General features: G+C 40.5%; 1 long non-coding RNA gene across 1 annotated transcript in view; it reads left to right on the top strand.

Annotated features, from left to right (window-relative positions):
• LOC132419576 (uncharacterized) overlaps positions 1-683 on the top strand; it is a 32,890-nt gene extending 32,207 nt beyond the window's left edge. The window contains exon 3 of the long non-coding RNA XR_009518210.1: positions 528-683. This is a non-coding gene — a long non-coding RNA (uncharacterized lncRNA). The remainder of the gene's footprint in view (positions 1-527) is intronic.
• Positions 684-15,732: the final 15,049 nt, after the last annotated feature.

Genomic DNA, 15,732 nt, shown 5'->3' with positions numbered 1-15,732 from the left:
GGAGTCTAAAATCTCTACTTTGAAAAGATATTCTACACCAAATCTTGGAGAACCTTCGACAAAATCTTTTAGAGCCAGGACTAGCAGACATGACTTTTTCCAATTCATACCTTCCAAGTTGAAATGAGAAAAATGAATTGAAATGAGAAAAAGAAAGCATCTGAGAGCTCTTTCTTGTTGCTACCAAGCCTGTATTTTCCATGAGGAAAGGACCGTGTTTGTTTCATTTACCTCTGTATGTTGAACATGAAGGATGATTTTCAAACTGTGTCACCGCTGGGATGGCACAGCAAGTCCCTGCCAGTCAGAGCCCATGATTGTCAGGACGCTGTACCAGTGGGTTCCAGCTGACGATCAGTCCTGCCCAAAGCCAAGAACAGTGCACGATGTAGGCTAAATGCTCTATCAGCAATTTTTGAATGAATAAACTAATGTATGTTTTTCATAAGCAAACAAAATAGTCCAATATAGAATACTTCTGGGCTTCCCTGGTGGCGCAGTGGTTAACAGTCTGCCTGCCAATGCAGGGGATGCGGGTTCGAGCCCTGGTCCAGGAAGATCCCACATGCTGCGGAGCTGCTGAACCCACATGCCACAGCTACTGAAGCCCGTGCACCTAGACCCTGTGCTCCGCAGCAGGAGAGGCGACCACGGTGAGAGGCCTGCGCACCACAGCGAGGAGTGGCCCCCGCTCGCCGCAACTAGAGAGGGCCCACGCACAGCAATGAAGACCCAATGCAGCCAAAAATAAATAAAATAAATAAAATTTAAAAAAAATTTTTAGAATACTTCTGTGTTTGACTAAGTTCTATTAAGTGACGTAAATCCTGTCTTTACTGAGCCAACGGTCCCTTGTGTTTCAGCCTTGGAACTAAGAGGCCAAGCCCACTGCCTGTTCTGGTGTCAACAGTGATTTAAGTATTAAGTGCTTTTCCAACTTTTCAGGTTGCCTCAGCCTTCACCAAATACTGACAAGAAAAAACTCCAGAGGAGCAATGTCATCCCATTTTTCCAAATATTGAAGCCCATCAGGTCACCCCCAAATCTGCATTTCCAGATTATCTTGAAAACTCTGCATGCAATCCTTGGCCGACGTGAGGGAAAGCCTGACGGCTGAGGGCAGAGGTGACGGGGAGGAGGGTGCCCATTCCAGAATCTCAGGGCCCGCAGAAGCCAGCCTGCCTCTTTGCATTCACTTGCCCTAAATACCTCTCCAACTCCAGGGTTGCCTGAAATCATTCAATTAGAGGTTTATTTCTTGAACTTGGCTTCTGTTAAAATGCAGTACCCCTAGGGGAGTTAATAGCAACTTTCAACTCAGTGTGAAGATGTTTATCAGATTCCCTTATGAAGAAGGTTGTGATTGAGCAGAACAACCCTCGATGCCCCTCTGGGAAGGCTAGGAAGCAACGAGGAAGAAAAAACATTTCCCCAAGGGGAGGCTGGGAATATGGGCACCCTTAGATTACACCGTTTGCTCCAGCCAGCCCTGGCTTTAAGAGGTAAAATGCTCTCCATCCCTATCATGAAATCTTACCTACTTATCCGATAAAATATCCCAATCAAAAACCACATCAAATTTGTGTGTGCCCAATTTTTCTCTATCTTGACCAAATACAGGAAATGAATCACTTTGCAAAGCACATGGAGACCAGCCAAAGCAATCTGCAAATTGTGTAACTCTGTCCCAGCTCTTGGCACTATGTATTCAGCAAGAACTTCAAGAGAAACCTCATTCCTGTTCACCCTCTCAAATACACACGCCCAGATTTTTTGGGTGGACTTGCGGGCTTTGATTTTGCAACCCCCAGTTTGGGGAACAAGTAGAAAATAGTAACACTCCATCTGTTTTGTGCTTTTTCACAGTGTTTTGACCTCTACTGGGTTACATTGGAATAGTATTTTAGCTGGGAAAATATAAAGGGTACCTCCTTTCCTTGTGTACACACACACACGCACACACACAGGCTTATAAAAGCCATGTGACCATGAATTGGTGGCCCATGTAACCCTATTTTTAGCGTAGGATGAAAAACCTTGAAGGACAGGAGAGAGAACTAATTTTCCTGAATCACTCGGCCGAGCTGTTGGCAAAGCTTGGAACTAGACCCCGGTTTCAGAGATTCTGTTTTATTCTTGTTTACTGAGTTGTACTAACTGCAGAGACTCACCATACTTTCTATTTCTGAAGCTGTTTTAAAAGCCACCAAAGTAAGCAGGGATATTATCTTTGCTAAGAGATGGTGTGATGTTCTCTCTAACTATACTTATCGCTGAATTCAAGTGTAGGCTCTTTATAAAGTCTCTGTGCCGTTATTAAACTTTTAACTTCAAAAGCATATGAGGTAGACATGATAGTAAACTGTAAATGGAATTTAAAGGCAAATTCCATTTTCTTCTTAGAGCTGTCATGAACTTCAATTCTACTATATTTCATTTATCACAGGATCTGAAATGAGTACATATTGCGTGCAATTGCATAATATAGTTGTCCTAAACTTTAATACATTTACTTTTGAGTACCATTTACAGATTGTTTCTCTAACACGCACAACCTGAGTTATTAAAGTTTAAAAGTGCACAAGGTCCTTATGAAGACCCTGCTTATAGTTCAAGTACAGAGCACAGGAATTCTGGCTAAATTACCTCTTTTTGCTGTCAGTCTGTTCTCCTTCATTTCAGACAGGCTACAATATCCAGAGAACTGAATGTTCCTTTTCAATGAAAAGGAGATATTCTTAAAGTCTAGTATTTAGTGAATAAGTGGTGGTGAAAGACTTCATTTTTAAAGTGCCTTTCTTAGAATACATAGATACATAGATAATGTCATAGGTAATGTCAAGATCCAATGTAGGAAGACTAGGTATTGACAAAGGAAGATGAGTAAGAGCAATAAACCAGATAATTAGAAGGCTGACCATCCCGTAGATCAGGGGTTCCCAACTCTCAGGCCTCCAGGCCTGTTAGGAATCCGGCCACGCAGCAGGAGGTGAGTGGCAGGCAAGCAAGCGAAGCTTCATCTGTGTTTACAGCCGCTCCCCATCGCTCCCATTACTGCCTGAACCTTCCCCTATCTCCCCACCCCCAGTCCATGAAAAAACTGTCTTCCACAAAACCAGTCCCTGGTGCCAAAAAAGTTAGAGACCGCTGCCATAGATGAATGCCATTCAGCAGCTACCAACTTAGATGTTTACCATTTCTTCAAGGTCCATGCAAGTGTTCATGTTTCCTGAACACTCCTAGTTCACAAGGATGCAGCCCTCCCTTCTCTGCATTCCTAAAGCATCTTTAAAGTGAGCTTGAAGTCAGTGAGACCTCAGAGTTCACTGGCCAGTTCATTGAAGATTTGGACCTAGAACCCATGACTGTTCTTTTTCCTCCAGATCCTGTCCTAGTCCTGGGGTAGGGGGTGGTCAGATTTGTAGCTTGGAGGAAAAAACAGATCTGGGGGGTGAAAAAGGAAGATTCAAAGATGTCTAAGGCTTTGAACCTGGGTTTCTTAGAAAATATGGGGAGCTCACTTTGAAGGAAAGGTAATGGGTTTCATTTTTAAACATGTTGAGTTTGAAATGATAGAACATCACATCAATTTGGTCTGCTTGGTTCAGGGTTCTTAGAATGATAAAGGCCAGAAGCTTTGTGTAAAGGCCAGGAACCTCTGTAGAATGATGGATAAAAGTTTTAACCTTGGTAATGAAGAGAGCGTAAAGCTTAATTCAGTGGCCTAGGCAGGTTTGGATGACATTCCCAAGCCCTGTTAGAGTGATGGACAGGGCAGCTCCAATGACTGGTTCCTCAGTAGCAACTATGGCCTTTTCATTTGGAGCAAGTCTTTCATGGTCAGCCATGTTCCATTGGTCAGGTCAGAGGTCCACAAGCTACAGCCTGTGGGCCAGTTTTGGCCCACTGCCTCTTTTTGTGTGGCCTGTTAGCTAAGAATGGTCCTTCTATCTTTAAATAGTTGAAAAAAATCAAAAGAGTAATATTTCGTGACAAGTGAAAATTATATGAAATTCAACTTTCAGCGTTCAGTGGAAGAGTCACACCATTCATTTACATATTGTCTATGGTTGCTTTCATGCTATAGCAGCAGAGTTACATGGTTGCAACAGAGACCATAGAGAATACAAAGCCTAAAATATTTACTATGTGATTCAGGAAATGTTTGCTAACCCCTGTCTTAAGTCTTTAAGAGTTCAGGCCTCTGAAGATGGCTTCTAATCCTTATCACTCCCATCCAACCATCCATCCATCCATCCATCCATCCACCCATCAATCCATCCATCCATCCATATATCCAGCCAGTGAGCCAGACTGCCAGCCATCTAATATTTATCAAGTCTATACTATATGAAGTTCTGAAGAATCCCAAGACCTAATACTTGCCCTCAATACCAGTGTTATATAGCAGTGCCACTACCTGTTGAAGGACTTGGCTTTCACTTGGAACATTAAAGTACTTCACAGGGCAGTTGAGGTCTGAGTTTTCAGTATCCTTAGGTTCTTCCCTATTAGGGTCCTCTACTCAGGGCCCAGACCTTCCTGTGGCTGAAAGAGGAATTGGTATTCGAAATAGGAGTGGGACTGACCCTGCAGCTGTCAACTCAGCGAAGAGGAGGATTGCTGAGGTTGGGAGCTAGGCTGAGCCTGGGGAGCTGCAGCTTTTGCCTGACTGACCAGGGCTTATTTCTCTAGCTTTACGATGACTGTCGTGGGCTTTATACACTTGCACTTTTGTGAGTAGCTTTCTCCATTATAAAAAGTAAAAATTAAAAATGTTATGACTCCATGGGTATAAATATGAACCAATTGGGGTTTTTTTTTTTTCTAATTTTAAAAGAAATTAGTATTTTTGCGGGTCCCTAAAGTACGGTGAGCCCAAGGCCCTACTGTGCTGCCTACTGTGCTGACTGGGTAAATCAGCCTTGGCTAGGAGCTATATACAATCTTCTGGTGGAAAGGGACCCCTGCCAACCAGGCGAGAGCTCAGAAGCATGGATCCAGCGTCTTGGGGCTCAGCCTAAACTCCTCCCATGAAGCTTTGATTTATAAAGAGAATTAGACTGAGCCTCCAAAGAACCAGCTCCAGTTCCTCCAGTGGCCCCCAGCACTGGTGAACTACAGTAATGTCTCTTGCTTTCAGGTATCATGTCTAGCTTGGTTCCTCAACAGACTTTTTTAAATTAGAATTTTATAATTTTATTGGTTTTTTAAAAAATCTGTTTGTTTGGTAGGAATCATGATAGAGTTCATATAGGAAGTTCTCATTGATAAAGATGATTCTAGGCATATATTATAAAGTATAATGCATGCTCATAGAATTTGGGATGTATTACTACTAGAGCAGCACTGCATTATACCACATCATAATCGCTATCAGTTTCACATATGAACAACTACTTGGTTCTCACTGAGTATAACCTAATTGGACCATAACCTTGTCCCCTCTCACTATGTATAATTTTGGCATTTACTTTGAAGAGCAGAAATCTGAGGTTGCTCTTATTTTTTCATCTCTGTAGAATATCCTGTCTTTTTTTAAATTTGAGGATGCACAGGCTGGGAAGAGTGTGTTGGATATCATTCAAAGTAGTGGCCCTATTTTGGCCATGATACACTTACATGGCATCTTCCACCACCCTGTAGCCCGATTTGCTGACGCTTCAAACCTGTGAAACCTGCGGAAATCTACACTCTGCAGCAAGTTCTGATACACCCACTTCCCCAGCTCTGCTGTAGCCTAACTGCTTATAGGTAGGGAGTGCCCTTACCAGGACCCTGTGTACCACTGCTCATCCTTTTCAAAACCCTCACTTTGTTTCTTTCTTATTGGTTTCTTGCAAAGGCACTTTCTAAATGTAAATAGTTGAGGAAATATGGGCTCAATGCGGGACAATATTTTGTCTTCTTCCGAATGCATTCTAGTTTCAGGGAAATGAATACTCTCTTATGCTGTTAGCAGGAGTACAAATTATTCCACTGGTTTTGGAAGACCATTTCAAAATACACATTAAAAGCTTAAAAATGTAAATGGTCTTTTTTGACCCCAGTAATTCTACTTTCAGGAATGTACCTTAAGAAAATAATCTTGGACAAATAATTTTGTTTTGAGTTGATGATTGTTTCATAACAAAATTTGGAAATAGTCCACATGACTAATAGTAGGATGCTGATTAAATAAATGCTAATATCCCTAGATAGTAAAATATCATATAGCCATTAAAATAATGTAATAGGTAAATATTTAACTAAATAGGAATAATTAATTATATATAGAAAAGTAGAGAAAGATATCAAACCTACCTGTACATCATTATCCCAAATTTGTTTAAAAATTTAAAAGGATATATGTGTACTTATGCATAGAGAGGAACATATATTTATGTTTTTGTCCCAAGGAATACATATATAAGCAAATGTATATTTATAACATACATATATAATCAAATGTTAAAAGCTATTTTTTAATATCTGAAATTTCAAATGATAAAATAAAGTTTGGTATCAGCATACAATGAAACTCTATACAGCCAAATATATATCCATGCAGACAGATGTTTATTAGCATGGAAATACATTCAACATATATTAAAAGAAAAAATACAATTGCATAGATTATATTCTAGTGATTCCATTTTGTAAAATAACCTGTGTACATATTTGTGTATGGTTTACAAACCTGTAAGTTCATAGAGGCAAGCTAGAAATATATACTTCTAATTTTTAACAATTAAAAAATAAATATATAGGGCTTCCCTGGTGGCGCAGTGGTTGAGGGTCCGCCTGCCGATGCAGGGGACACGGGTTCGTGCCCCGGTCCGGGAGGATCCCACATGCCGCGGAGCGGCTGGGCCCGTGAGCCTTGGCCGCTGAGCCTGCGCGTCCAGAGCCTGTACTCCACAACGGGAGAGGCCACAACAGTGAGAGGCCCGCATACAGCAAAACACCACCACCAAAATACCACTCCGATAATTCCTTTAAAAAAAAAAACAAAAAAACAAACAAACAAAAAAAAAATATATATATACTAAAATATTAAAATAATTATATATTTTAAAAATTATAAATATTATTTTTAAAATAATATTATTTATAAAAATTAAAATATTATTTATCTCTAAGTGGTGAGATTTTAGATGATTTCATCTTTCCTTTGTGTATTTCTTGACTTTATGTATTTTCTACAATACACACTAATTACTTTTGTCATCAGAGAATAAAAATGATTTATTTTAAAATGCAGCACCTAGACAGTAGTGGAAAGCTGCCCAGTTATGTCTTTGTCCCAAGCCAGAGAGGAGAGAGCCATGATGAGACCATGTACTTCCTCACCATTTTGTGTTTGGTACTTGAGTTAGGAATGATTTCAGCTGCAAGTAACAGAAAATCTAACAGGTGAATAGACTATAACAACATGCATTTACCCATCATGTTCAGAGGTAGGCAGTTTCAGGATTGTCCTGGCAGTTCAACTGTTAACAACTTTCTGACTTTCTGCTCTGCCATCCTTTTTGAGTGTTGGCATTTTATCCACATGCATGTCCCCACATGGTCTTAAGATGGCAGCTCTCTCACCTACCCATTCAAGGCATGAGGCAGGAGGAGGAGTCTGCATTGGTGTGTCTGGAAAACAAGTCTTTCTGGGGCAAGGGAGAAGGAACTTGGAAATATAGCTGTCATACAAGCCAGTCAGAAATGTTGGCCATCGGTAGGAAGGGGCTGTTCTCTTTTTGAGAAATATCATATGCTGATTTTTTTTATTATTATTACAACTTTCTCAGTCTTCTAGTTAGTAAAAAATTTCTCCAAGATGCTGGCAATGAGTTGTTAGTTTTTCAGTCAAGTGTGAGTTTTTCTTTCTCTGTCTTTCAGGAGGTTGGGAGTGAATACATCAGAGTGTACTATGCAGAAGACAATTGAAATGGAGTCTCTTGAGTTTTCAAACACTCACATCCTTTATTTCATATAAGCATGGGAGGTAAGTATGTATGGTTAAAAAGTAAGTATGAAACTATTCTGAAAATTTTACATATGATGATATGTAAAGAGAGCTAGAGACGAAATGATAAAAAAGACAGTTGGTCCTAAGTGAGAACATATTTATGATGCTCAAGGATAACTAATGTTGAGTTAGACACAGCCCAGCAGCACCTTAGTCCAGGTAAGACAAATTCCTTTTTATTCAGTTTGATTCTCTATGTAGTCTAATGGTAAAAGAGCATTTCAGAAATAAGAGGCACATCATCCAGAACACATTTTGGGAATTGAAGAGTTTCTTTCATCTCATTGTGACTATAACCACCTGAACCCTCACCTTTCTTTTGAGTGAATATTGCTTTGAGTTAAGTAATTGTATCTTGTTCTCCTATCTGTAAAATGGAAATTATTTTATATAGAACCTGCCTTGCTAAATGTTAATTGAATTAATTTAACGTGCATAAAAGACTTTGTAAGGTGAAAGTGCTGGGCATCAATATTAGTTCTTCTGATGCTATATTTAGTGCACGATGGTTAAATCTCAAAGACAAAAACAAAAACCAACCAAACAAAGAAAAAACTCAAAACCAATGAAATTAAAAAACCCTGATGGGGCTTCCCTGGTGGCACAGTGGTTGGGAGTCTGTCTGCCGATGCAGGGGACGCGGGTTCGTGCCCCGGTCAGGGAGGATCCCACGTGCCGCGGAGCGGCTGGGCCCGTGAGCCATGGCCGCTGGGCCTGCCTGTCCGGAGCCCGTGCTCTGCGACGAGAGAGGCCACAGCAGTGAGAGGCCCACGTACTGCCAAAAAAACAAAACAAAAAAAAGAAACCCTGATAAAAGGTTGCAATTCTCTGTAATAGGTAGCACTTAGCTGATGATGTTGCTAGCTGAGTGGTTGTGAGTCTATTTTAGTATTCTCTTAAATGAAATGAATCCAGAAAATAAAAGTTAAATGAGTTTCACTTAGAAGTGAACTGAATTTAGTGATAGAGTTTAATTGATCTGCAGGCTTTGAATATTCAAGCAGCAAGATTTTGTGCTGTGTCAGTAACACTTTTGTCACACTATTTAATTCATTCTAGCTTCATACTCCTTGTTACTGTTTTCCCATTATTTCCTACAAATAACCATTATTGAATGAATTGTACTCCATCATAGGTATTGCTTGAATTTTCAACTAAAATGCATCCTGAGCATTTATGAGCATCCTCTCTGCACAATATAAATTCGTTGTATTCTGCATTGAAAATTCCCCAGTGGTTTCATATATGTTTCCTCCCTAACTACAAGAACAGAAGTTATCACCTTCATTCTCTTTGGAAATCCTAGTGAAAATGTGATTAATATAACAAACTTAATATAACCCTTCATGTTTATGTTTATATAATACTACTTAATATCATTTTCAAGGCATTTTTCATATCTCTTGGTTCATGTGATCTTCATTGGTGTGTGTGTGTGTGTGTGTGTATTTTTTGTATTAAAAATATCTGCATTACACATATTTATATCACTTTTCCTTGCCAAATGAAAAAGAAATCCTAGAATCAATTCATGATTTATGAAGTCTTTAGAAAAACATAAAATTAATCTTTTTGTAATAGCATTCTTATTTTTCTCCATGCTCAAAACTTCAAGATAGGAATATTAGGAGAATTCAGGCCAGAGAGGTTAAAGGATATGCCCAAAGCTATTGGGTCAACGGCATGAGATGAGAACTTTGGGAAAATCATTCTGCATTGGTAGAAATGGTCTGAGGTGGACATTTTTCTTCAGTAGCAAAGAAGCCAGGAGGAGCTAGAAAATCACTTTTTTAAGTACAAGAGATCATTCTACCAGCACCTGTTGAACGCCTCCCCAGTCAATCACTCTCTGTAAAAATAACCCAGGCCTGCTCCCTACCCTTTAGCTGCCCCCCAAATCCATGGAGACTGTCCTTTGGGAAATCAGATCAAACCACATTTCACTGTGCCTGGCTCAGCCTGGAGGAAGGCAGGGGCTGGCGGAAAGCTGATGGTGGGAAGAAGTAAGGAACACTTTCTATTAGAGTGAACCTTTATCAGTGAATGGAAATTAAAAGATACAAATAACTTCACATAAAATGGATTAGCACTCATTTCACTGTCTCACAATAATTTATTTGTGTGTTTATCAGTGCCACTGAACTTTGAGCTCCTCATTGCCAGAGACCATTTTGTGACAGAGGCTGCTCATTGAACACTAAAATTCATTCTCCCCTTCTTTCTTAGCATCAAAATCCTGACTGCTAAAGAACAAGATTCAACTGAGTAAATTCTAAGGGTCTTAATGGCTTTATTCAGTGATTCATGAATTGGGCAGTGTGCACTCTAGCACATGGAAAGGAGCTTGGAGGAGCTGTACAAAATGAAAGGCTTTTATAGGCAGAAGGGAACAGGAACAGGGAAGTCATAGGAGGCAGAGACGATTGGTTATTGCAAGGTTGGCGCCTTACACGGAGCAAAGGGACGTCTTGGAGCTGAGCCTGGTGACTTGTGCTGAGAGGTGAGCACTGATTAGTTGACCTGAGCCCTCCTTTTTTTGGGAGAGCTGAGCAAAGAAACTTAGTTAAGTTTTGGTTTGCTGACGTGGGTCTTAGCATGCGTGACTTCGTCTTGGGCCTCATCTGGTTACTTGAACATGAATTTTTGGCTGAACGAGTGACACCAGAATAAAGTCTACGTCTCCCAGCCTCCATGCGGTTAGCTATGTGACTAGACTCTGGCAAAAGATGCGAGGATTGTTAAGTGGGGGTTCTGGGAAGACTTCTTAAGCGGAAGGAGTCTTTGCTTCCGTTTTTCATCCTGCTGCCTGGGATACAGATGTAGTAGCGAATGTTTCAGCAACTATCTTGGACCATGAGATGACCTTGAGGGTGAAGACCAAAATAGAGAAAGAAAGATTCTGGGTCCCTGATGATTTTTTGGAGTTCCCATTGTCTGGGCTGCCTAAATCCCACCGTATTTTACACAGGAGAATACATTGGAGTGCTGAGACACATAGTCAAGTTTCTGTTATTAGCAGCTGAAATAAATCCTAACCAACACTCGTCATATTTCTGTATTCACAACAGAGAGTCTGGTGTCTAAATTGATAGGTGCTCGAGACATATGCACTTTAAATTGTATTTAATTACTTACACTTGCCTTATTCCAAAAACAAAGATGTGGTGCTAAATAAATGGCTGTAAAAGTTGGAAATTATACCAGTTTACCAAGGAATAGCATAACAGCCAAATCAGAAAGACAAATACAAGAAGGTAGAGTCAGTCCTCAGATAATAAAATCATAGAAGTTATCCAGAGAAATGTGAAGGCAAATATCACTCCTTTGCTGGCAAGAAAAGCTGGCAAAATAATTTGAAAATTATTTTAAAACACGGAGAATAGAATAAAAATTAGGAGTAAATAACTGGCTCTAAAGATGAGTTGATAATATATTAAAAGACCAAAATCAAATTCAGAGTGATAGTGGAGATTTGATCCATATCAAAGTAGAGAAGGTTTGAATTGCATACCTGGTAAGGAGCATTTGAGACAATAAAATGGACAAGCAAAATTATGATAAAAATAAGCTTGGTCAGAGAACCATGTGCTAAAGTGCTGGGAACTGATTTATTTAACGATCACTAATCTATCAATTCTTCTGTGCCAGGCACTATTCTAGTCACTTTACGATTATTAGTTCATTAAATCTACACAACAATTTTATGAGGTAGTTATTGACCTATACCCACGTTTCAGATGGGGAAACTGAAACCCAAAGAATTCATGTGTCTTGCCCAAGATCACACGGTAAATGGAGGAGCAAGATTTTACCCAGAGACCAACATTTTTTTGTTTGTTTTTGTTTTTGCGGTATGCGGGCCTCTCGCCACTGCGGGCTCTCCCGCTGCGGAGCACAGGCTCCGGACGCGCAGGCTCAGCAGCCATGGCCCACGGGCCCAGCCGCTCCGCGGCACTCGGGATCCTCCCGGACCGGGGCACGAACCCACGTCCCCAGCATTGGCAGGCGGACCCTCAACCACTGCGCCACCAGGGAAGCCCCCAGAGACCAACATTTTAAAGATGAAAAGTGGTAGACATTATTACTAGTTCTTCTCAAGCATACTTTACTATACAGTGTACTGATGGGCAGGGCAGCTCCTTGATGCCTTTAAAGCTAGTTCACATTTTGAAATTGTGGAGAAAGGGAGTCTGGAAAGGACTCAGAGAAGGGTTAAAAGGAAAAGTCATAGGATGAAAAACTGGAGCCCTGAGGAAAAGCCAAAGGGGTTAAGTGCATTTAGAGAAGAGAAGATACCAATGAATTTCCCAACCTCCCCTGAGGGAGTATGGTCAGATGAAAGAAAAAAAGAACTAATAGGTTGTGATAGCTTTAAAGGATGGTGTTGGAATCTCTGGTCCTGATAGTTCTTAACATGGGGAGAGCCAATGTAAAATATAAAGATTAATTATGAAGATTTTATAAGACATTTGTATCACTTCTTCTATATACGTTCTTCCAAACTAATCCTGACAGTTCACAGAAGTATCCATAATTCTGAATGCCTTCCCTGCCTTTCATTTTCCCTTGTCTGCCTGGAAATTCTTCCTTATCCTCCAAGATTCTGCTCCAGTGTCACTCCCCGCTGAAGCTCCCAAACCCTCACTCTGCCCCTTCCTGAGCTCAGTTGACAGCAGAGAGTTTCAAAATTCTTAGCTCTTGTTGACCCTTCTATTCGAGCTCTTTTTCCAATGAGTTTGCAATTATTTGTTCACAAGCACACATCCCTCAGACAGGCAATGAGCTTTGTAGGTCAAGAACCATCTCTTATTTGTCTTCGGAACCTTGACACCCTGCACAGTAGTGGGTACATGCTTGGCACTGATAAAAACTTGAATGAAAAAATAAATGACCGATTGACAAATTGTATTATTCACTGGTATTCGTGTGAGGATTTCCGTCATCTAGAGAGAGCCATATGGTTTCACCAAGTGCTTCTCAAAATTTGCCAGTGATGTGAAGACGCAGATTCTGCTGTCCAGGAACAATATCCGAAATAGAAGGCAAAGCAAGGGGGCCAAGAAAATAGTAGGTGGGGTGTTACTAATGTTTTTTCTTTAGAGAAGTCACCTGCTGACCTTGCCATCTATGGCCAGGAGGCATCATTGTTGATTCTTTGACCTTTGTCCTTCAAAAGGTAAACATCCCTAGCACAGAACTCAAAACAATAAGAAGACAAAAAGAAGGGGGAAATTTGACCCTGCCCTTCACAATTGCCTTGAGGATTTTTAGTCGTTCTGCTGTACCACCTTAGTACTTTGGCTATGACCTCTGTATACCCCAAGGTCAGGTCAGCTTTGCTCATAGCTTATGGATTAAACACTTCGAACCATCCTAGAGCCTGAGCTTTAGCTGCTCTCAAGGACATATAACCACACCTGCATATTCTTTTCTTTTGCTTCTTTTGCTTTTGCTTTACAGGGGATGGGGCTCCTTTTTAAACCTAAGGTTCAAAAGACAGTAGCTAGAATTTATGCTGAAGTGGAGTAACAGGCTTTGAAGCTGAGCGGTGTCCTAATACAGGTGAAAAGCATGTATTGATTACTTAAAGAAAGTTAAAATAAAAGCAATTTCTCTCCCCATTTCGGCACATTTCAGCTTTTGGCCTACCCACTCAGAGCTAAAAAAGCATTCTTTCCTGATAATCAGGCTTCAGCTGTCTGAATTTCAGGCCGAGCCTCTCCTCCTGAGCTCCGCTGAAGAGCTGCTTTAATTAACCATTATACCACAGATGTTATTGATTTTTTTTCAAATCTGGTTGAAACATCATTTTGCTGGATCATGGCCAAGACTAAGGCCTGAATCTGTGCGTGTGTGTGCGCGACTTTTACTCCTTCTGCATACTTTATTAGTCTCCGTGTCTGTTAAGTGCAATCCTTCGCATTAACTCAGAAAATATAGAATTGATTTTTAGCCTAGCAGCCGTGATCTAAGGGCTCCTAATTTGAAATCTGAAAACCTCAGATGCTGAGGAAGTCTTTCTGCTGTTACTCTATACTTCCTTGAAGTAAGCTTTTTATTCTTTCATTTGAATGAGAAATCTCCCCCTGCCTTTTACTCCTCTCTCTCTCTCTCTTTCACACACACAATTGGAGGTTTCAGAGGAACATGATCCATTCTTTGCATTTTGAACATGTTCATCATGAAAGGTCCCCAAAGGCTTATTCTTATCTGTCTAGAATGTGTGACCTGCAATGTGGACCACAGGAAAATTTGAAATTGAATGGTCTCCAGATTTTCCATATTTTGAGGGAAATGGGGAAGAACTTGAGCCACATTCACTTTGTGCAAATTGCAGGATATTAGAAACAATGGGGCATCTGCATTCCTTTTACAATCCGCCTTCCAGTAATGATAAAACTCAAGGACCAAACAATCACAGTGGGTTCCCAAATTCTGATAAGTTTTCTGTGAGTTTAGTGATACGTTCTTTAAACATAATTTGAAGCTTTTAAAATACTGTAATGGCATCTCTTGACCTTTAAAAAAAAATCACATGGAGCAAGAGGTGGTGAAAAATGTTTATTTACTCTGCATTAGTGGCTAAACTCCTGTTCCTTTCTAGAACCGGGAGTTCTTTTATACTTGGGAACTCACGCATGTCACCCCCATTCTTCCAACAAGAACCAGGCAGGCCCTCTTGAGCTGGAGAAACAATGGCCCGCAGTCGGTCCTATGGCTCAGTGAGAAACAACAATGCAGGCCTCTTGACAAATTCTGGCGTCAGGAGTGGAATCTTGCAGTTCAACATGTCTGCTGAACAGAAGTTGGAAAAAGAAAAGATCATCTTGTAAACAATTAATTAATGTTTGTCATGAATTATCATTTTTACTTCCTTCTCAAGAGGCTCAAAGGGAATCAAAAGGCATTTTTGCAGGTGGTGGCATTCGAAGTAAGGGCAATCAAAGGTTTGAGAGCCCAGGCACAGCACTCTGCGTCTCTAAGGGTGAATGGTGCTAGGATTAGAGCACAGCGGGGGGTTGAGGGCTTCAGGTGTGAAGCTTAATGTTTGTGATCAGCAAAAAAAGTCTTGAATTTATCTAAACTGCTCTTCTGCTAACAGTACTTCTAGCACATAAATGTTCTGAAACTGACAAGTGTTCTCACTGCTCTTCTAATGCAAACATGATCTGCATTTGAAAGATGCATCTCTTTTGCCTAATTTAGAATGTGCATCACAAAGAGCGTTAGATGATGACCCCACAAAGAGATAACACACACACACACACACATTCCAGACGTGCACTCTGCATGCATATACACACATGCAAACCGCGTCTTTCTTGCCTGGATCTTCTATGGAGCTCCCAGCAAGGATCCTGCAGGACTGTTTTTCTCTAGATTACTAAACCAGAGGTCAAAAACTAGGAGACTCAATAGCCATCTGACCAGTGAGTCCCTCTGAATTCGCTACATGAGTAATTCCTTTTCATTTGGTTTGGATAACAGCCTAGAATGTATCATGCTGCCTTTTAATTTGCAGTCCTTCTCCTGCCTCCCCCTACCCCTCTAGACATAGAAAGGTATCAACACATAAAAATTTAAAACATACACATATATACAACCAATGATATTAAAATTTACTGAAGAATTGTTAAGTGTTTGCAACCCCTAGAACCAAAGACCAAGGCAGGCATTGTTGGTGGTGAGAAGGTTGCTAAAGTCCATACAAATGCATCTGATGGCTTAAT

This window comes from Delphinus delphis, chromosome 2 (genome assembly GCF_949987515.2).
Source record: "Delphinus delphis chromosome 2, mDelDel1.2, whole genome shotgun sequence".
In the NCBI taxonomy this organism is placed as follows: domain Eukaryota; kingdom Metazoa; phylum Chordata; class Mammalia; order Artiodactyla; family Delphinidae; genus Delphinus; species Delphinus delphis.
This window is presented reverse-complemented; position numbering and strand designations above follow the sequence as displayed.